Source organism: Lates calcarifer, linkage group LG9 (genome assembly GCF_001640805.2).
Source record: "Lates calcarifer isolate ASB-BC8 linkage group LG9, TLL_Latcal_v3, whole genome shotgun sequence".
Classification (NCBI taxonomy): Eukaryota; Metazoa; Chordata; class Actinopteri; family Centropomidae; genus Lates; species Lates calcarifer.
The window spans coordinates 6027754-6051833 of record NC_066841.1 but is presented as its reverse complement, the minus strand read 5'-3'; the positions used below and the strand labels follow the sequence as shown (position 1 = coordinate 6051833).

Below are 24080 nucleotides of genomic sequence, written 5' to 3'. Positions count from 1 at the left end.
CAGAGGGAGGGAGAGGAGTAAAGAGGCAGGAGGGAGGGGGAATAGAGCGAAAGAGAGGGGAGAAGGGAGTCGGAAAGAAAAAGGGCAATGGGGGAGAAACTTAGGGTGAATCAAAGAGACAGTGTGCGCAGGGTATAGGGATTTAGCCAGGAGAAAAAATATGGAAGGGGTTGATGGACAGGAGGTAGAGAGAAAGTAAACAGAGTGAAATTATGAGAGAGGGGTAATCTCTGTACACGTGACCCTGACCCAGTACTAGGATGGTAGATATTCTCACTCTGTCTTAATATATTATACAGAACTGTCAGTCCCTCCGTGCCCCTCTAATAAAAACTTTGCAGTCATATCACAAATTGCCTAGCAACCCTGTCTGGCTCCATCATGGAGGTCCACTGGGGGATTAGCTGTGTGTAAATAATGGCTAAGTGTCTTAACAGCTGAGAGGGAAAAACAGAGATACCTGAAAAAATGTTTTGATGCTGATTTAAGCCAAGTTTAGTAATGTTAGAAAGAACAGTGACTGGTCTGAAAAGGTAGAAATAATTTGCATTTACAAGACATTAATGGTTAGCCAAGGACAACACTTGAGAAACAGCACTTGAGAGCTTCTTACAATTGTAGGTAGGTCTTATTTTTCTACTTTCAATTTATGAAAGAACATAATCAAGATATGTTGGATGTGTCTGTGACTACAGTGTTTTTAGGGAATCAGTGTTTAAACAGGAAATTCATTTATTAATTTATTCATTCATTTTAAGAGACTGTGGTGAGGCAGGATATAAGGACACACAGAATGAAAGAGATCTGGTGGAGGATTGATTAAAGCATTGGCTACTAAATTACTACTACAAACACCGCAGGTATACCACCATCACAACCTGATGCAAAACCTCAGGGAGAGGCCTTGATAGGCTGAAGTGAATGGCCTTTTTTCATCTAGTTTAAAGCCACAGCAGATATAAGTCATCTCTTATTGAACCTGAGTACTGAATCGGATGGGAGCAACTATGGGCTGAATGCTGTCAGGGACTGTGATGTTGGTTGTTTGCACTGGCAGTTGTGGTTCTAAGCATTGATATTTCATAATAAGTCAGTTTTAAAAAATATAGTTGAGTTTTGAGGGGACAGACAGCAGTGGTAGCCATGTTAATTAATTACACTATCAGCGTCCTAGGAAGGATACAGTATTTGTGTGTCTACATCAGAGTTACATTTGCGTGTTTGTGAAAACAAGCTATATAATATAGCTCACACCCACGCAGAAATATGGACTTTTCATTCTTTTGTTCATAATGTATTCAACTTTACAGAAAAGGGAGTCAAGGTGAAAGGAAAGGCATCATCTACACTAGGTCTATGCTGTTACTTCCAAACACACATACACACTTGCACATTAGATCCACTGCAGTGCATAAAAGACAGGGAGTGAATGGAAGGGGATTATTTACATAACAGGTTTATGTTCCTTTGTGTTGCTGAAAGACATCAACAGACACAAAATGAGATAGTGGTATCCTCTATAAATTGGCATTGCATGGTGGAGAGAGTGGAAAGAATACACCACATACACTTACAGAGAAATGCACATTATTACTGTATGAAAGCTGATAAAAGACAAAACTACTGAACAAGTACAGAACAGAATTGAGCTATAATCGGTCTGCAAGTCAAGATGTGAGAGTGTGCACAGACAGATTTACAGGAGTAAAACTAGTTAAATAAGAATTTATTTTTTGTGCTTGCCTCAAAATGTGCTCTTACACTTTCTCCAAATCTTAGGCACTTGAGAATGTGAAAGAGTTTCATTTTTAGAAAACATGCCTTTAAAAAAACATGAGGTCAAGTTTGTGTTGTAAACTGAGCCATACAGAATGATACTTTACTTCAGTCAAATCGAATGGATTTCACTCTGCAATCACTTTTAGACATAAAAGTGTACAAAACAGAGTGTGTGCAACATTGTAGATAGTGGGCCAAGGAGGTCTTACTGCTCCCTTAAATTTAGAGAGTTAATTTGTTTTGCATTTTCAACACATCAGTTACATTCATAATTCTGCTGTTAGTCAACCATGAAACTTGTTTTGCTCTCACAAACTCTCTCCGCACGCACTCAAATATTGATATACAGACTGATTACCACTTCCTTTTATGCCACTAAATCATTTTATCTTTTGTACTTTTGAACTCATTTCAAAAACACATTAAAAAACTCAGCATGGATTGAAAAACAATTTTGTTCTTTGTCTTTAACAAAGTTCTGTATCTAACTGTGATCACGTTTATGAAAAAAGCGTTCATGGAACAGTTTTAGACTGCTTTGGAGAAAACCATGCATGAAACAGCATATGTTAACAGATGCAATCGAAATACAGTGTGTTCTACCCTGTCTCGCATAATTACCAACACTCATAAACACATACTGAACTATCACACATGCATGTTCCCATTCACACACAAACACTCACACAGAGACACCAAATGACAAGGCGTTGATTGTTAAGCAGCACCAATCCTCATCTCCCACTAACACACAGCGAAAGCTGTCACCTTGAGAAGCCTCGCTCAACACCAAAAAATGTCAAGGCTGGCAATTTCCTCTATTTACCTTGGCGCGGTGCCTAAAATCCCATACTCCTCCCAGATGTGTGTTATTGTGTGCAGGAATGTTTATTTGTCTGTTTGTGGGCATGTTCGTCTCCGTACAAGTGCGTCTGAGTGTTTGTGTGTCTGTGCAGCTCTGTGGCATTTTTGTTTGTTTTCCTGAGTTCCTGTGTGTGTGTGTGTGTGTGTGAGAGAGAGAGAGAGAACTAGACAGAGACAGATAAATAAACTCATTCTCTTGCACTGTGTCTCTCTGTAAGTAGTGTCAGCATCTCTCTGCACCTGTGGCTAAGGAGACATATCAAGCACACAGTCAACAGTCACGCTGTCAAACAAACACACACACATTGTATCAGACAGTGCAAAAGTAAACACACAAATGCATGCACATACGTAAACATTAAAAAAAGCTCACATCATGGGTGTGAACGTATACTTTTTCACTCTTGGTAAATGGAGACGTGTGCATACACAGTGTTGTTGTGCACAGTGACACATACTGACGGACCAACACACATTATGTCACCCACACATGCACAGACACCCACTGGTGTGTCAAAGTTAAGATATCATTTGTCTTTTCCCAGGTAGAATGTGACTGCTCTCCATTTCTGTGCATATCTGCATGTGTGTATGTGTGTGTGTGTGTGTGTGAGAAAGAGAGAGAGAGAGAGAGAGAGAGAGAGAGAGAGAGAGCACTGACTTATCTTTGACTTGAAGACAGCAGAAAAATATTCTCTTATCAGGAAGGATTAGAAAAGTAGAATAACCTCCCATACTTTAAATGACTCCAGCTTCCATCTGTACATTTCTCTTTTTTCTTTAATTGCATCTACCATATGTTTGGTTATACTGTTTATTTGTGTGCCACAGGTGTGTGTGTGTGTGTGGCCAACATCTGTTTTAATTGTGAAAGTGTATATTCAGTATATTAGTGTATTGTGCACGTCTTTTAATCAGACTTTTATGTGTGTGATAGAGGACTTTTACATAACTTCAATAATTAAACTACACACTGTTCCAAAATTGGAATGCTTTTACAATCATAATGCCCATAAAATCACGTAAGAGGTCACCTTTGTAGGAGCGTGTCTTACATCGATCTCCAGAAAAACCAGAGCTATCAATATGGAGTAACCCTGACAAAAACAAAACTGGACAGAGCATGTAAACTGGCTGCCTGAGGTGCCACAGTTCTATGGCCAACAAATTGATGCCTGGTGGATAAAAACCCAGCTCCAAACACCAGCTGAACACACCATCTGTTTCTCTGCCATCCCACTCATTAGGGATACGTATTTTAATTTATTTTTATTTCCCTTGTCATTTCATGGGCATTGCTATCAACCTACTATTTTCTGCCATCTTGTTCTTTTTGTCATTTCATTTCTGTTATTGTGTGCAATTTTATTAGAGCTTGCCATCTTGTTGTTGTTGCTTATTTTGTGGGACTTTTTATTGCTTCTTAACAGAGAGTAAAGGAGCCTTTTTTTAATCAGGCAAATCAGCCTTTATTGATATAGCATTTTGGGCATATTTGCAACATTAAGTGCTGGGCTAACAGTCATACAGTACCTCAATTTTTAACCATGTTTCCATAGACATCACAACATACAAAATGCAAAATCATGTCCAAAACCCTTTAGGTGATTTCTACCACTGCTGCGTTCATTATGTTTTTCTGTAGAAGACACATTTGAAAACCAATGGACCCATCAGCAGAGAGAGCCCAGAGGCAGCAGTCATGCTAGCCTTCTGCCATCTCTCCCTCCAGATGCAACCTTTACATGCTCCATCTGTGGCTCTATGATCGCTCTCTACAGCCACCTGCAGTGGTGCCATGGCTGACGGGCACAACCAGAACTAGTCTCATCTACCCTAATTTTAGTAACATTATCATGGTTTGTTAATGAGATGCCATTTTCTGTGCACGCATGTGTGAGGGAGTTCAACATTTTAGCTAAAACGACTGTTTTGTCTACTTGTGATGTTGAATTTGGGCTGGCGCACAGTTAACTGACCAACAGATTGCCCAGATTGGAATGAGTGTGTGACACTGCACAATTTGTAAGTACACATGCGCTTGTGTGAAAGTATGAGCACAGCCCGTATATGTGCTTGAGAAAGAGAATATGTATGCCTGCATGTGAATGCGCGTGCGTGCGTGTGTTAGAAGTGGATTAGATTTCACTGTGAAGGCATGTTGAACAGTCAGTCAATTTCCTGCCGCACGTTCAGTTTTTCCTCCCCATGACAAATTCCTCGATTTCCTCACAACACATTCCTGATGCATTATTGGTCATGGACATTATATGGTCCCACATATTCTGTCTCTCAGAGTCTGGGAAGTATCAAATTGCATGAGAGTCTATCCGAGGAAGGAAAAAAGAAAGACAGAGCAACAAGTAAGCCAACAATGTTTTATCCCCTAGTTGGGGAAGATGTAGTGTCTTGTTAAAGGTTTGAAGAATTTTGGCTTGCTTTATTTCAATTTCATGGCTTTCTCATTGTTCATATTTAGAGCTGGAACCAGTTTATGATGGTAAAATCATACTGAAAATTACTCTCTTTATATCACATATAAGATGCACCTTACCTTGTTTTTTTCTGTTAGGCCTGGGTTCTAATGCTAGTATTAAAATAAGATAAGGAACATTTTCCTACAGAGAAAAGATCACTTGACATTGTCAGTCCATACTTGTGACACTGTGGGACTGAATGCAGCTCATAAAAATTTGTTATGTAGTATCCTGTTTTAGTCCATTTAAGCAGATACATGATGCCACATAAAGACATTGAAATATTCTTCAGACCTTCCTCCATAAACAATGTGCTTTAATGAGGTTTAAAACCAGAGGGAGAATGTTGTCTGTAAAGAATAAGTGAATGTTTGTAGTGGCAGTGGGAGAACTGACATGGCTTGAGGCGTCCATATTGTTGAGGAAAGTTAAGGAGGTTTAGCTCAAGTGTGAAATCCATATTGAAGCCCTTCGGTTATGCTCAACTTGAGGAGCTGCGTGTCTCTGTGTGAATGTGTGAGTGTGTGTTTTTGCATCTGTCCGTCTCGTGTGTGTGTATGCGCACGCACAAATTCATTTTAATGAGTGTTATGCCATAGAATATATGGCTCTGTGCACTGGTATGAGTGTATCGCACTGGTATTTCCATTTAAGTGTGTGTGTGTGTGTGTGTGTGTGTGTCTGTCTGATATAATTCATGACCCTTCACTGTGGCATAAATCCATTGACTGGTAGCTCAAAAAGACAGAAATGAAGGAAAAAAGTCCATATGGAACTTATCATAAGCGACCATATTTCTCTGTTACTAGAAGCAATTTGTTTTAATTGCCTACTTAGAAGTAATATGGCCTCAGACTAGGATTTTTTTCAAGAAAACCTAAATGAAATATGAGAATGCCTATTAACTGACGTGATTATGTTATAATAATCAGAAAATTGAGTTGTCAAGACTGGAAAGCCTCTTTAAGATGGTAGTTACACAGCATATGCTGTGTGTGTGTATTTAAGTGTGTGTGCTTGTCTGAATATACAGTATGTGTGTGTGTCAGGAAGTAAGGCTATGGTTACATGGTGGTTTTTTGTGTCAAATTATTTTAGATATAGTGAATGAGGACCTAGCTGCTTTTACACCTGCTCAGACTGTAATTGGTGGATCCTAAAGTAGATTGTTTACATAGAAACTGAAAATTATTATCACATTGATTTCAGCACTGTTCTAAAACACAGGTGCTGTGTTGGATTCTGGGGAGGCCACTGAAACTGATGTCATTGTCATTTTCATGAAACCAGTTTGAGATGACTTTTGTTTTTTGACCAAAAAAAAAAAAGAGAGAGAGATTAATCTGACCAGGCTATTTTTTCCAGTTCAGGTGGTCCTTCAGATTTCTGTTCTTGGCTGCACTGTAGTGGAGCTCAACGTGGACCTCTACTGTTGTGGCCCATCCACTTCAAGGTTTGATGTACTGTGCTGTCTGTCTTTTCGTCTCACTGCAGTTATAGAGTGATTATCTGAGTTACTGTAGCTAGTTTTGTCAGCTTAAACCAGTCTGGCCATTCTCCTCTGACCTCTCCCATCGACATGATGTTTCCATCCACAGAACTAGCTCTCACTGGATGTTTTTTTGTTTTTCACACCATTCTGAGTAAACTCTAGAAACTGGAAATCCTAGGAGATCAGCAGTTTCAGAGTTACTCAAACCGGCCCCTCTGGCACCAACAATCATGCCAGTCAAAGTCACCTAAATGTCATTCGCCCATTCTGATATTTGGATTTTTTGCATTGCACTCTTGCCACGTGATTGGCTGACTGGATAATTGCATGAATAAGTAGGTGTAAACATGTTCCTAATAAAGTGCTCAGTGAGTGTATAATTCAACAATGGGTCATTTAATGCCCAAAACAGGATTTATGACTGACAAAGCAACAAACAACTACATATTTTAGTAGACAAGGGTGGGTAACTATGATTGTGAACACTTTGATGATACAAACTGGTACATGGCTGCACCCCATTGCATCACTACCATATTCACAATGAAGTATATCCTCCCAGGGATGATTCCTAAATAGCACTGTGGCCTCGGCATGCACCCCATCCTGACTGGCTTGAGGGGTGTTAATTAGTTTAAAATAATCCCAAATCTTCTGCACTGTAGTCTTATGAACACATTACACACATTATGCTGAGTCGGAGTTCCTGAGTGGCTTTTGCTCCAGCTTAATTTCACAGATAAATTGCTGCGAGTAAAGCTTATGGGGGAGCAATTTAATTGACTAAGCATGAATTCTAAGTCTTGATGATCACCACATCATTCCTGCTCTGACAACAGCGTCCATCTTCATTGCCTCAAATGTGTCATGAGCTGAACAGTATCAACTGATTCAACATCCCCAGTCACAACACATGACTAAATTAACTTCACTGTGAGACAAGCCAGGCTTAGATCAGCACTGCTATTTTAAGATTTGTACGATGTTAAAAAAGAATGGATTAAAAAAGACAAGCTACACTAGGAAAATGGGTCAAAATTGCATTAGGAAAGAGGAAAGACCTTTGAAAACAACAGTGAGATAAAAAAAAGTTAAATGTGAAGCACATTCTGCTCTCAGTTGGTTGATATTGTTCATATAAGACTGCTAATGCTGCCAAGGCTCCAGCAATTTCCTTTTGATGTACTGTACATGATTGCATTGTTTAAATACAATGTATGCACATACAATCACACACTCATACACAAAAGATAACCTCAGTCGGGGAGGATTATGAATATTATTGGAATAAAAACACATTTTTTTCTGACGACGATTCTCACTTTGTGCTCGGGGCTGTGCTTGACTTAGCTTTTCCAATCGTTTTTCATGTGCAAGAGGCTTTTAGAAAGCTTTATGTTCAAAAGACTGGCATAAGGGATTCTCACGGGGCTGTGACACTCCCATTAGAAAAACGATTCCCACAGTACAGCACACACATTAACTTAGAAACATACACCAGCTCTGTAGTTCCCGCCTGCAGCACCATACACAGATTGTGCTTACATTGTACCCCGAGATGTTGTGGAGCTATGACTCAAAATCGCTCTTGTAGTGTGAACTTCTAAACCCGATTTTGTGTCACGGCTTCTCAAGGTACAAAACCCAACTTATGGTGATTTAGTGGTCAAGGAAACAGCCAAGAGCCTTTTTCATTTTAAATGCAAATGCCTGTAGTTTAAGCTTGCTTGGCTTCCCTAAATTAACATGGATTGGGATAGTTGTGACTTTGCACCATTTGTGAGCTTCCAAAGCCTTGCTGCAATATGTAAAGTTGGTTTTAAATGGATTTTCAAGGACACAATGGACTGTGCTCTGTTATATTTCCATGTTTCTTGACTCCAAGCTATCCTCCTAATCTCATTTGACAAAAACAAGACCTACATGTGAGACAAAGCGAACTGTTTTCACTATTTAAGGAACAGAACACACCTGTGGCGCATTTGAAAATCAGATTGCTTTTGGGAGGAATACATTATCATTGGGTGTGTAAGAGGCTGGCATCAGTCATGGCCAATCAAATCACCTCCTCTAATTCCCTTTAAAAGCAGTGCACTCCCTGCCATGAGGCACCAACAGTTTTATTATGGGGAGTCCAGGCCACCGTCTTCTAAGAGGAATTGAAGGCAATCTAGACTGGATACTCTTGTCTTGCAAGTGCAGAGTTGCAAGGGGCAAAAATGTAATACCCTAAATATGAATATATTGGACTGTAAATATGTTTTTAAGGACAGATGATGCATCATTTTAAGTTGAAATGATGCAGTGAATATTGAAAGTCTATTCCAATTTCATTATAATTCTGTTTTGATGTATATTACTTGTGTCCACTAAGACTGAAGGATTACACCATCTTGAGTAGAGAAAAAGCTCCCCTTGTGTTTATGAAATCCTTTCAAAACACACAGTGCAACACATAAAATGTGTAATTAATGCCAAAATAAAAGCTGTTTCTCTCCCCTGATGAAAGGTTGACATGTTGGTGATACTGCTGATTGGGAATGAAACCTTTCATTCCATTCACTTTGCACAACACTTCACACAGGAGATATTCAGTTGCAACACAAACTACCAGAATTTGGTCAAGGAAGAAACATTCCTCTTGCACTTCTTTTGAATGGGACATACAGTAAATCCTTAGATTCATTCACTGTGGCCCTCCTCCCACAGAGCTCAAAAGCCCAAAATCAAGACAGTTAACAGTTATTGGCCTCAGCAGAGTTTTGTTGTGTCAATGTCTTGAAAACAGTCAGCACAGAGGATGCTGCCTAAAAGTAGCATTTGTGCTCAGGTGACTTTTCCCTGGATCAAATAAAGATAGGTTAAGGCATACAAGTGTGGCCTAACTAACCTGCTGACGATTGAGCAGAAATAGCTTTCTTTTCACAGAAAGTGCAGTGATGGAACCAACAGCATTTCAGAGTTCAGAGTATAAATAGCCTTTTGCTGTTGTTGGACTGTCTTGATTAAATGTGCTCTGCAATGGAAAAATTCATTTTTGTGCACATGCTGTGTTTTGGTGATATTTAAGTGAAAATCTAATTTGGTTTTGCTACATGGACTAATTTGTAAGTGTCTTGATTAAGACAAAGACCAAGCATCTACTGCTTGTTGCCTAATATCCAGTGCTTTCTACTAGAGTAGAAGAGTGCCAAGTTCTTGGCCATCCTACTGAAGAAGAAAATACAAAAAGGGCACACTGTTGTATTTGGACCTGATAAAAGTAGACAGACATGATTTTTACTGCTGTCTCTGAGGTTGAATGAAGTGCAGGTGGAGATTACACTCTCTTTTGTCTGATTTAAGCGATAAAAGCAAAAGGGAAGAACAATTTTCCTGCCCACTGTTTGAACAAATTGCCCTCTCTGTTGATGTCGGTTTTGCAAAGACAGACATATATGGTCCTTCTATGGTAATGGTTCAATCGTTTTCTATATGTTTTTGATTGACATCACTATATTTTAGAGCCAAAGCAATCTGCTGCCCCTTTGATGGTGAAGTGTCTAAATTGTGAAAGCGCTCTCTCTTGTAACACCTTTTATTATAGTTATTTTTAGTGCGTGCGACTCAGCTTATTGGTTTTTTCGCCAGCCAATAGCAGTCAGAAGGGCTCTTGGGATTGATTATGAGTAGAGAGGTAGTCAAAGACAATATAGGACACGAAAATGCGCAAATTCAGACTTAGAGGCAATGATGGCAATTTTGCAATCAAAGAAAAGCTACATTATATTGTTGAACCTTTATCACAGCTAAACCTAGGCTGCAAGGTCCAGCAGTCAGCAGAGAAATCAGGAAAAAGGGAAAGGAAAAAAATGATGTGACAGAAACACTGAATATCAGCTCAAAAATAATTTCTCCAACAAGTCTACTTCCCTATACACAGTAAATTATGTTTATTTTGGATATATGTTATATATTATTTTATCGCTACAAGTCATTAAAAATATAAGGAGTGAAGGAGGCAAACAGCCATCACCAGTGTGATACTGAAGCAATCAGATTTTGGCTTCACATGAACAGTGGAACACATGGGCAGCCAGGCAGAGGACAGAAAAGGAGTAATTTTCTGCAGAAAGTAGCAGAATTTAAGATGTGAAAATGTATAAAATGTGTACGTGATAAAACTCAAATGCAGTCAGTCTGCATGTTCAGATTTACCTTTGCAATGAAATGATTTTTAGATGGTGGCCCGGTGGTGCAGTGGTTAGCACTGTCGCCTCACAGCAAGAAGGTTCAGTGTGTGTGTGTATGTGTATTGTTGCTTGCACAAATAGTGTTTGAAAAATTGAGCTTTTAAATGTGTTGTTGGGTGAAAGTGAAGGTTTCATTGATTATAGAAAAATAAGAAGCAAAAGCAAAGAGAAACTCAAGGATTGAGATAGAGCTGTGATACAACTTTGTCAGATTGTGTATATTTGTGTGGGTATGCCTTGTACATTGACCTGCCTTTTCTTGTTACTAAGCTGGTGGATTCTGCCTTTAAATAGGTGTTTGCACAAGTCAATTTAGATCCTTAATCGTTGAACTGTACATTAAATAGGGCTGTTCCCATTACAACCTCTGTCATGGATGATTAAATTGATCAAATCAGTATGTATACCCTTAATGTGGTGGTTTGCTGTAGCTCTAACACTTTGAAGCAAAGACAAATTAACATGCAGCAGAAATCACTTCACCAGCACATATCTGTGCTGTTTTTGAAACATCTAGTTGTCAGTAGAGACATGAGGGGAATGCTAAATTGCACTACTGTTCCTCTGTTATTACCATATTAATATTTTCTCTGTATGCCACCATTTTTTAGATTTTAGATGATGATGTAGCAGTAATGTGTTTTGTAATTGTATTGGAGCTTAAACTTCAATCTAACAAAGTGAGAGCACTCTAACATTCATAAGAAAGCTGTCATCAGTGTTATTATATCTGCAAATGCTTCTGTGAGCTTACAGCAAAGAAGCAGTTACATTCTTGTTAAATTTAGATTTTTATCCAGCCTAGTTAACAAAGACAGATGAGAACAATTTTAACTGTTTTATTCAAGGATATCTTAGCAGCCTTTTTGAAATCTTGGGTATTTGGATGAAACCCTGTGTGTTCTGTTATATTAGCCAGTAAAGCTGTAATTACAGCAATGATGAAGCTTTAATTTAAAGGGATGTTGACCCCTCCATAGATGAGATTCCAGATCTCTTCAATTAACATATTGGAGCACAAAAATGGCTGCATACATCAGTGGGTTACCATTAAGGGTTGTGGATGAAGTGGCCAGGGGCAAGAGGCAGTGGAGGGCTGCAAAAAGACAAGAGTGAGCGAGAATAATATTAAAAATCAGTATGGCAGGCATATGTGAGAGGCACACTACCAGGGAGAAAAGGAGGCTGAAAGAGATATTCTGAGAGGTAGAGATAGAGGAACGCATCGAGGCAAATTTGTAGAGAAATAGAAAGACATGGGCTGAGCAGCGCATGTAGGCAGACAGGCAGAGATAGAAGAGAGAGACAAATAGAGATATGAGAGGAGTCAGGCCACCAGATGGTCTAATGACCACAGGAAATATTACAGCTGGCAACCACACACCAACATTAATGACACCAGTCATTTAAGAGCCCTGAGAAGAGCCACTGTGTGCATGTCTTCCTGAGGGCGTATATGTGTGGTACATTTAGCCATACTTGCAAGGTCAAGAAGTCCCCCTAATTATTGTATAATTACCAAAAGGCAAAGTCTGGAGACACTTTAACCTTTTTATCGTGTAATGAAAAAGCTGTGGGTTAGGGTTTGGACAAGGCTATGTTTGCAAATGTATGGGTACGGTAAATGCTGGAGACAGATATAAGTATTCATCAAGATTAATTGATACTGTTTTGGTCCAGGATTAGGCTTGGTCACACCAGCATTTAAAATGGCAAAATGAATTAAATCCAATGGAAACACATTTTTTTCTTGTTGAGTTCAAATTTGTGCCGCTGACCAACATCATGGCATCTTGACAGTATTTCCCTTTGAAGGAATGGGGAGCCACAGAGTTCAAAATGGCAGAAGCTGTCATAGCTTATTAGCTGTGTTGCACCATCCATTTTATCTAACGCTCCTGTTTATCACTTAAGGGCCAGTGATGCATCCCCTCAAGGTCACACAAGTGTATCAGTTACAGTTAGCTCAAATGAAATCTTAACCATAAAATTTAATGTTAACATCAGAATAATGCAGAGAGCCTTAGAACATGATGTTTTGGTTAGATTTTGATATCTAAATGGAAAACAAATGTTTCGTTCACACACACACACACACCACACACACACACACACACACTTAGACATTTTTATGCCAATGTAAGATATATATGTAAATATAATTCATCTTACTTTCATACATACCTCCACATTTTCTCTCTTGCTTTTTCTTTCTCTCTTCCTCTGCTACTCTGTCTCATGGTCGTCCAATATTATTCCTGGACAATATTAACAATAAATGAACCATGTTTATGTACTATATGGTGTGCATTGCTTTTCCTCATCCTCTCTCTGTCTCTCTCCGTTTGTATCGCTGTCTCTCTTTTGCCTCTCTATCATTCCCTCCCTCCTTCATTCCCTCCTGCCTCTCTTATCGCTCTCTCAGGGGTCTATATGAAATATTCGGACCAGGCTCCTACAGTGAACACATAATTAGAAACCACTGAACCATGACTCCAACACGGGGGCTTTTCTCCTATCTGTTTAGGGAAGGTGAGGTTGAAGGAGGGGGGTGAGCCTGTAAAACATCTTCATGGTCAGAATAGTACACCAGCCTGAAATGGTGGTGTCCTACAATACATTTAGATAGATAAGAGAAGAAAGGGAGGGAGAGATGGGAGCGAGTGGATGAAGAAGGATGGATAAATTGATTGATTGATGGGGCAAGGGAAAAGGGAGAAGGGGAGGATGGGAGGCGTCGACAGTGAGATGGAAAGAGAGAATTATGGCTCGTCTCCATTAGCTCTGCTCTCTGCAGCCAGGGCTGACACTGGTAGGGTTCACTCTTTGGTTTTCATCTTGATTAATTAGCCAGCTTCACCATACAGGGCTAGGATTTTAAAATAACAGGACTGGAGAGAATACAGCTAAATAAAAATTAGAGTAGCAGGTGGTAACATTAACAGCACATCAGCTAAAAGTGATGCTTAGATTTTTTTCCATTTCATTTTTTTTTTTTTTTTTTAAATGTTGCAGCGTGGAGCCAGCTGTGGCCATCTCTGGCTTCTTGTGAAATGATAACTCTGCCATTATCTAGTCACCTCTGGCCAGGTGGCATTGAGCCGGATGCACTGAAGCATAACTGAATTGTACTCAGTGCAGACATAAACTTAAAGTGATGGAGATTGAACTAAAGGAAAACTTTCTCTTGATGAGATTGTGACACCTCCACTTTACTTTGGCCACCTAATGCGCAATTATGAAATCTAGAGCGATTCTGTGTTGGTCATTTACAGCTATATTATGATGAATGCCTTGCATTGGTCACAGAGGTGTAATGTGAGTCCATAATGTCATTTTTAATCTTCCTATGTCCTTAACTGCTCTCTGTGACGTCACAGTGTAATTCTCTTGACCTAGTGTTTATATGCTCCTGTAACATGTGGCCATGGTGTGACTTTTACCTGACTTTGTCCTTGCACAGCTTTATTATGTTGTCATGGTGTGACTAGCTAGTTAAGGGTTGTGCTGACGGCTTATTAGGCGTATTAGAAAAGGACAGAGGAGCCTTTGGGACAGTTTTCATCACCGCGTGTCCTTGGAACACACAAACGTTCACACGTTGTCACACATGATGCTGCGCACGCACAGACACTAAACTCACGCACTCTTACACACACATGAGGACTATACATAGTTATGCTCTCACACACACACACGCATGTGAAACACACACATGCACCCTATTTTTTATGAGTCCTCCCTTTTGGCTATAGCAGGAAATGAATGTCCAGCAGCTAGGGCTGTTAATTAACATTTATGGCTGTAGATGACCGACTGGCTCTCATGGCCTTCACGTCAAAGCAACCAGGGTATAAAAATCCAATCTCTGTCTCTGAGTCTCCGCCAAAGTAATGATGGTGCATCGTGATGTTGATTTGTTTTATAATAATGGATCTAAATGGCTCCGATCCCCCTTGGGTATTTGTTATATATTTGTGGTATCTGTTTGTCCCCTTGGACAGTATGCATCTGTGGGTATGTTTGTAAAGCGGATGTGGATGGATTGTGGTGATATTCCATATGGTAATGGCATATGGGATTTCATATGGGTCTATTTATGTGTTCAGTTGATTCCCATGTTTCTGTCCTTCACAACTATTTGCAATGCAGAAGAAAAAAATCCATGTTACTGTTGCCACTCATGTTTACAATATTACTTAATCAAGATTAAGTACATAATCTTGCAATAAACACATAACAACTCTAACCACCGAATGATCAACATTCAATAAATGAGCAGTTACAACTACAGCTGATCATTTTACTGCTGCAGGACAAAATTCAACAGTCAATGTTTCCTAGATACTCTCTCATCTGCTGTTCAATTTAGTTTGTAGTACTTTTTGTAGTAGTTGTAGTGTAAATTATGTCTACAGCACATAATGCCTCAATATTGATATGCAATACAAAAACACTTGGTGTTGCTCTTTTTCTCTTTTATACCTCTCACTCTTAAATTTATCACCTTCTCTCAGCCTGTTTTCTCTCATAATGGTGTAAGTCTATACTCCTGCCACCCCCTGCAGCCCAGCCTGCCTCCCTGAAACATTGATTACATACACGCCATGATGAGAGACAGTGTGTGACTAACAGCACTTAAAACCTGGGCTGAGACTTTGCAGTGGGGAGCAAACGAAACCAGCAACTCGATCGATGTTTGCCGACATGACATCATGACATCTCACACAGATGCAGATAGACAAAGAGAACATCTTCTTGCACACATGCACTGCAAGAATACATAACTGCACAACAGCAAACACATCATGTTGGGCATGGAATATTAGTTCCTTAGTTTGGTTTCAAATATCACAAAATATATAATTCCTGGACCCTCTGCTCTGTTTCAGATTTGTTCCTCCACCCCTGCACAACGTTAAGCACCACTGTTGCATGTACAGTATACACGCACATAAGCACAAAACAACACACAGACAGCCATGCACAAATAACCATCTGAGTCAATTCCAATCACAGCCCCAAACACCTGTCTGCCAATCTTCCAATAGTGGTTTGTCCGTGTCTGCTTTTCCCTGGCCAAAGGAAACTGTGTGTGTGAGAGCAGTGTTTGTGTTCCCATGTCAGTTTGTGTGTATGCATGTGTGTTAGCAGTCTGACGGCCACAGATAAGGTGGCAGTTATCTTATCATGCTGAGCCAACCTACCCTAAACCCTCACAAACCTCAGGTGTCACAGCGTGCTGGCTTTTCCCCAAGCATCCCCTCATTTTCATGTCAATTTCACACCATTTTGCTCTCTCTCAGTCTCTGCCCTCCCTTCGTGCGGTCGCTATCCCCTTGTTCTGCTCCCTCCCCCCTTTTGATCGGCAGTTAAGCCCATTTTAGTCCAGTTTTACTTCTTTGTTCTCCCTACATCCCTCTCTTTTTCTCCCTCTGCCCCTTTTGATCTTTCTTGGTATCCATCCACTTGGCCTTGCGATCAATCTCTCCCCATCTTTGGCCAACTTTGACAGTGCATGCTATCCTGCTTATTCCCACTTTGCCTGTGTTTTTTTTTTAATAATTTCCTCTCACTTTCTCGCTCTTCTCATTTTTTAAATTCTTGTTTTCTCCTTACCTTATCTGTTGGCGGATCATCTCACTCATTTCCAGTGTATTTATCACTTCTCCCTCTCCACTTTCCAACCTTTTACCACCACACCTTTACCCAGCTATTTAGTCACATCCCAGCAGAGTTGACAGTCTTTTTATCAATCTGCCAGGCATTTTGCCCTCTTTTTTTCCAACAACCTCCTCTCATTCTCTGTATCGCTTCATTCTCCTCTATTGCCTAGGGATGCTGTCACTCTTTAGCCTGCCAAGCTGAACAGTGTGGCACACTGTTCATTGTATTTAATTTCAGTTGGGCGGTGATTTACATCTCTCAGCTGCTAACCTTTACGAACAAGTTCTTGAACCATGCATTTTAGATGAAGGGCCGTATTTTAATCGCACAAGGACAAGTGCAGAGCTAGCAGGTCTTGGGCATTGGGTGAAAGTGAATAGAAACTGGAGGGTGTGCTGATTAATGAGTACTTTTAGCTCATCACGTCACCGGTCTCATTTCTCTGAAACAGCTGTGCCAATCACAGAAGTTTCAGCTTTTTCAGGAAATCATGTTGTCTGGAAGGCGGACAGTGACACAGTATGAACGCAGAACCACAAAGTTTTTCTTAAATGGTTAATTTGTACAATGATGATAGAAGCAAATAATAATAATATTTTGGCAGTTTATCTGATTGCATCAATCCATGTGCCACAACAGCGTTTGCACTTCAATGCCTTTCAAGAATAAAACATGAAACACCACTTTTGCTAAAGAGAATGTTGGAAAGCAGGCAGTGATTGATGAGTTGCTGTAATCTGTCATCTCCCGCATAAACAACAGAATACAGAGTTGTTACCGGCCAGTCTGATGTGTGTAGAGGAGTGTGTGGTTATTTTGTGGCAGCTGTCGCTTGCTTGTGATTTAATCAAGCAGATGTGGTTCATACTATGTATTCTCAGACACATTTACCACATAATATCAACAGCTTGCTTTGCAGTGCCTTCTTTGGATGAAACTTCCACCTGTTTGTGCCTCTGCTTCCCCCTCTGCGTTGTGCACTTGGGACCAAAATACCACTTTGGCAGAGCTGAGCAAATTCCAAGGTCAAGAAAATCCAAAATGGCCACAAAAATAAGGCCCCTAAAATTATAATGATGCAAAACCTTTGTCTCATGTCAGGAACAGATTTTTTTTTAGAAGAACTTTAAAATGTCATGTTTCTATAAGTTACAAAACATGGAGCAAACCCAGGAGCCAGTGGCACATTATTTAGAAATCGGGTGTAAGAAGGGTTCATGTTGATGTGTTAGCAGAACTAACCACTTCTCAGTCATGTAATGGATGGTTAAAAGGCTAATCGAATCACCTGCATTTGTTTGTTTACCCTCACCACACCACAATGAGCAATGTGTTATTTGTTGTCTGGTTTTGAGAGAACACCTTCCTTATTCTTTTTTTCCTTTTATTATTAGGTTTTATTATTGTGAATTCCTGGAAATCACATCAGAAACAATTTACCTCCCTTCCTCAGTCCTCCTCATTAGCTTTCATTTCAAACCAAACAGTCATTGTCAGATAGCCACCTTGCTCTATCTCCCACACTCAGAACAGAGCAACATTTAGCCCTTCCGAGCTCTCCCAGTACACCTCCCCTCATCCTCTGTCTTCATATCCCTCCAAATATGACCATCTTTGTCAAACTGTCAGCTGCCCTCCCTCTCTCATCTATTAAATAAAGCTTTTCAATTCATTTTGCCTTATATCACTCCTCCCTTTCCTCCCTCTGTCCTTGCATTCCCATCTCAAGACAGTTGTTATCAATCTGCCAGAGGAGAGAACACAATCAAAATTTTCTTTTTTGCCCCCCTCCCTCATTTTTCCTTCATCATTTCTTTTTTCTTGCCTCTGTCTTCCTCCCTCCCTCATTCCTGCTTTGACTGCCTTTACATCTCATGGTGCAGAGGTGATTACAGTGATGAGAGGAGCGACAATCTCCTGTACATCCCTCTGGGGTTTCTCTCTCCTCTCTTTGTCCTTCTCACTGGCTCCAGGGTTCATTATTTTTCCCGTTTTTTGCTATTCTTTGTTTGCCTCTCTCTGAGCTTTTATGATGAAACCTTTTTTAGCACTTTGGACATTTTGCAGCTAGTTTGCTCCACTTCATTTGCAGTAAAAAAAAAGAAAAAGAAAAAAAGCTTTCAATCACCACGTTGTCACAAAAATAGGGCTTATGTAGAAAACTTTAATCCCTTAAAAGTACATATCAGGACCATGCATAAAGGCTAAATAAGTAAATAAACGTGGCATATGAGAAAGAAAAGTTATCAGCACTAGTCAAGTTTTTGAAGGGTCTGTGTTGTATCTCGAGTTGAGCCATCTGATTTCTTCACACCATGGTTTTTGATTCTGACAGAAATGTAGTGTTACAGGGTAAAATGTAATATACCTTGAATTTGTCCCAGTAAGACGCAAACTGCAGCTGTACTCTACATTGTCCCTTGACCTCCAAAGCAGAAGAATAGCTTCCTCATTCTACTCCTGCTCCGTCAGAGGCTGATATTAAATGAACTCTTTCAGAGTCAAAACTGAAAGTTGATTGGTGAAGTTTGATCTTTGCTAAAATGACCTTTTTAACACTTATAATACACTTATTAACACTTTGTACTTTCATAATGACAATGTAAATAATCTCAAAGCACAACTCTGAGTCAACTCTGACAATACTATACAAAGCTCTATTTTAAGACTGACATTAACAATTGATCACTTCCTGTCATTATTTTGTAATCTTGCCTTGCTGTATAATTTAAGCACAGTTTCAACTCCCGATTTGATTGTTTTAATGTCACTCAGTTGTGAGGAAGGGTGCATTATGGGAAAAATTATGAGTTAGTGCCTGCTGTCTTCTGCGCTGGTGTGAAATTAAAGGTTGTTCTCATTACACAATCACCTTGTAAGATGCTGAAATGTAGGATTTTCCCAACGCAGCGCTCTCTCTTCTTGCTCTGCAGTGGGACTCACTACCTTTAGTATCTCCACTCTTGCTACTAGAAAAGGTCATTTATCTTAAGTGTGTATGGCAGCTTGCCTCCATTCAATCATGTGTTTCTGTGTATGTGTGTGTGTAAATAAATTAAGTGTAGCAAGTATATCTTGTGTGAGGCTGACAGGTGGTTGGTTAAGGCCTTGACCAATTGTTGAACCTTCCTTGCTGATCTTTTTTTACAGAGCGTCGTACTGGACAGGATCTGTAAAGCCTCATAATAATTACACAGTACAAAAAGAATGGGATAACACTAACATTAGTCGTAGATAGTTTCTACACTTTAATCTAAAATATCTCTTTGCTCTGTATTCTTTAATCATATACATCTTCCTGAATAACACATGCAGACAGAAAAGACAGAAAGTAAGATAGCCAAAAATAAAAAATAAAAATCTCCACTAACAAAAGATAATAAATAAAATCAGTGTAATATGTAAAGCAGTGCGTCACTGTTTAACTTGTCTCTGGTTCCTATGAATGCTGACATAATGAACAAATGTAAAATAACTTTTTGTGGACAACAACTGAGCCTGAAAGAAACATGAAACTGCTCTCACAGACTTCCAAATGCACAAATATGACCAAGTAAACAAGTTTATACATAACACGCTGTTATTTGTACACTGAGGTGAGACGAAACTTCTGATCCCCACATTCTCACTTTTTTGCAGCTCCATATGAGGAACATTCCCTGCATGGGCTCCAAATGTGGCCACTGGATATGAATTGCCAGTGTAAAGTATTGCTAATGGATGTCATTCAGTGAATGTGTTTTGACATGCTGTGTGACAGATGAAAGTACAAACAGTTTTATGTGTGTATGATCTAACTACTACTCAATGCAAATCTGTCTCTTTATTATTATTATTTTTAGATTATATAATTTCTGTTTGTCCCTCTGGAGAACTGTTGTATACCAATTGCCAGTAGAGGATTTGCACATGTATGAAAATGTAGTAGATTTTTACTTTAGACCTCTCTCTCAGGTGGCTCATTCCCATTTGACAACTTAATTAGAGCCAGGTTACTCACTGCACAGGTGGTCCCACTGTAAACAAGGCAAACCTTCAAATGTATGCAAACTACATGTGGCCATAAACATAAAATCAACACGTTATATATTCACTTCATGGTGCATTTACATAAGAAACTAAGTAGTGTCACTTTTAATAGCTGTATACAAACTGCTCAGCTAGCTGCATAAAAACACATATGTGACATACATACCCAAACACCCCTTTTTCTCTCCGGTCTGTCCCTGTCTCCATTCATATCATAGCTGAGTATACTTCTCAGCCCCCCACTCTTACATAGTGGAAAATGTCTGTACTAAACCATCTCTCTCTGTATCTCTCTCCCCCTGACCTCTCCTCTGTTTTCATTATATTACAGTATGACAGAGAGACCCCCACCCATTGCATTAGAATAGACAGAGAGAGCAGGATCCAAGATAAAGCATCTGCTGCAGTGATGTCAGATGACAGTTATGAAGCAGATTATGAGGCTTATAGTCTGAACTCTCTGCCTCCAGTTTGCTCTCTTAACCTCTGACATCTTAACTGAGCAGTCTTCGTGTTGTTGTTGTTTTTTTCACAGTTACATTTTACATTATTTTTTCCACCTTTATTATATTTTTCTCGTGTTTGTTGCCACTTTTCTTTTTCAAATTTTGTTCAGGATTTGGAATGTTCTCCCATTGCTCAAAAAAAGCAGTCTTTTTTGACGTTATTTATTTATGGATTTGAAACAGCAGACTGGCTGTGTGCCTCTTCAGTTGCTTTTGTGTTACAGATGTGGGTTCAGCCCTTATCTAGATGCTATTTCAAGGTAGATGGCAATTCACTTGAACAATTAAATGGGGTCAGGATGATATACGTGTACTTACTGTCTCCAGCAGTTACTTTGCTACTTATACTTTTCATGATTGCTGACACTTTTATTTGAATTTACCTGATACCCATCTCACCTTTCCCTGCTTCCCTTTAGCATCTTTCTACTTTGTTCTCTTTGTTCTTTTTTAGGTGTCAGCATCATTACTGCACCATAATAGTCTCTTTTATCTGATTAAAGACAGAAGTGAGACAAACAAAAACTTTTAAAACATTTAGCATTATCTTCATCACCAGACTTCCTTTCTACCAGTAGACTCATGTTGTGCTGTGATGCATGTAATTAATTTAGTTTCATGTGGTTATTGTGAATGCATTCTGCAAATAAACTGGCAGGTTAACCTGCTTTCAGTGGGTTTTACCCCCCTCACTATGCCCATAGTTAAATTCTCTGTCTCTTCATGCTCTTTTAGCCTTCATCTTCTTAACCTGATCCCTGTGCTTGCTAATAATAGCCCTGGCTTCAACAGAACAGGCAGGGAAACAGAGCAGAAGGGGAGAATTGGGGGACTGTTGGCTGGATTCACATTGGATTTTGTGCAATGTGCAGTTCAGTGGCTCCTAGGTCTCCTTTTAGCCCATTGATTTATGGTAGTAACTCTGCAAGGGTAACCTTTTAATTCTCTATCTTTATCTTTTGTTTGTGCAAGGTGAAGCTAAATGTGTGAATGTTTGACAAAGAAATCTTACTGCAGGTGCTTTTCTGTAGAAATCCAAAAAAAAAAAAAAAGTAAAAAATCAGTAAAAAAATCACTCAAGTCACTAAGCTTTAATCATGACATACAAGGCCCTGTAAGAACAATAGGCTAGTATGGCTTGTCCTGGCAGTGCTGGTAAAAGTAAAATGAAAACTGGAAGAAATTTGTCAAAGATGATGTGTGACATTATGTTATAGGAAAGTGAAGAATACAATTTGACCTCATTCCTAAAAGCTCACTGGTGCTGAAGTGACAGGCTAACAGAAACAGACAAATGAATAACTGCAATCCTAGCTTTTGGCTGGTGGCTGCTGTGAATCCCCCCTTTTTGCTGTAATCCCTTATCCCTGCAATAAACTCACAATGCAGCGAAGACATCTGTTTGTAAAGTGCTTTATGTATGGCCAGTAGACATGGCAAACTGCCACTTCTCTGTCACTTAAGCTTGATGACAAAAACACTGGGATATAGTAATTAAAACTGAGGAAAAAAAGAAATCTAATTAGCATTTATTTCCAGTACATGTACTTCGGTTACAAAAGTAATCCAGTATTTGTCACAAAACCCAGTTTTCCTTTGCTTTGTACAAATTAAACACCCTCCAGGTTGCCTTGTTTAGCATTAGTTGCTCAAAGATCAAAATGGTGGCATTGAGACAAACATGTTTCAAATCATTTGACAAAATGATTTGAGTAATTGTCTTAGTCTTGGTTTCTGAGGGACCATGGAGACCAACTCATGAGTTGCAACCAAAGATTACATTTTACTAATGTAATCTTGACTGCAAGCAAAATGTTTTGTTGTCAGGGCTCTTGTCTTGTCTGTGTACATCCCCTGAATCAGGATGTACAGCCATGGTTGTAAGATTTTACCAGGCTTTAGCTGCCCACTGAAGTGAAAACCCACCCACGCTGTGGTGCTATAGTTCTGTGATTGAAAATTTTTTTAGAGATACGTATAGAGTTTGGATATCTGTGGCTGCGGAACTGGGGTGATCTGCTGTTATGTTGGTGTTGAAAAGACACATGCTGAGTGTGTAATTATCTCCAAGAGTCTTCTCTCACTGTTCGTATACACATCTCATCTATTTTAATCCACCTCTCTGTAGTAGCTTCTGTATATTTAGCTCTCCCTCTTATTCTCTTTTGGTCTTTCTTTCTTTCTTACATAATCATGTTTTCACTCTCCACATAAATAATTTTAGCCCGGCCTGCTAATACTGTCAAGCTCCCTATCTGGAACTGCACAAGGGCCTGTGGGATTTGTTTTTGCTGATTTGCTTGGTTTTGTTTTGGGTTATTTTGTTGTTGTTGTTTTTTTTTCTTTTCTTTTTTTTGGTTTTGCGACGTTATTATTTGTGTGTTCTCAGCTTGTGTGAAATCCCGTTGTGTCATCTGGAGAGTTCAAGAACTGCTGAGTTGGAAATGTACAGCTGGTGTCAAGGTCTGGAAGAAGGAGAAAATGGGAGAAAACTAAGGGTGTGTGTCTGTGGAGAGGCACAGAGAGAGCAAGGCAAAGAGACAAAAAGAGCAAGGAAGACTGAGATGGATGGGGGGGTGGGGGGGTGGTTGTGGGGGCAGACAGAGGAGGAACAAACAAGAAGAGGGAGAGCGAGAGAGATGGAGAGAAAGTGTGTACTTGTCTAAAAGGTGATGTTTCACATGATAGCACGTTCGGCAATGTTACTGCACGGCAGCATCAGCAAATCTCCCCCACCTTCAACTTTTCTCTCTCTCTCTCCCTCCCTCTCTCTCTCCTTCTCCTCCAGCTGAGCAGGCAGGCAGGCAGGCAGGCAGTGTCTCTGGAAATAAATAAATAGCCTTTCAGCCACTGATGGCTCTAGAGAAACTGAGATGGGCTGCCTTGACTCTACGTAAAAACAGCAACAAAATAGAAAACAAGCAAAATGTCCTAACTGTGATACTAAGGTCAGATTCATCTGTGGTAGAAAATATAAGGGGACATGATATCTGAAAACTCTGTCCATTCAACTGAGTTTCTATAGGATAAAGCG

The 24080-nt window shown here is 39.6% G+C and overlaps 1 protein-coding gene across 5 annotated transcripts in view; it reads left to right on the top strand.

Moving 5' to 3' along the window:
• The window catches only part of cntfr (ciliary neurotrophic factor receptor), a 207802-nt gene that overhangs the window by 10719 nt on the left and 173003 nt on the right, over window positions 1–24080 (top strand). The window contains exon 1 of one of the 5 annotated variants that reach the window (XM_018671772.2): window positions 4932–5006. The exons of 3 other annotated variants lie outside the window; for them this stretch is intronic. The gene's annotated coding sequence lies outside the window, so the exon portion shown is untranslated. Of the gene's footprint in view, window positions 1–4931; window positions 5007–6554; window positions 6574–24080 lie in introns of those variants that run through there. One more of the 5 variants, XM_018671774.2, reaches the window with a different exon arrangement.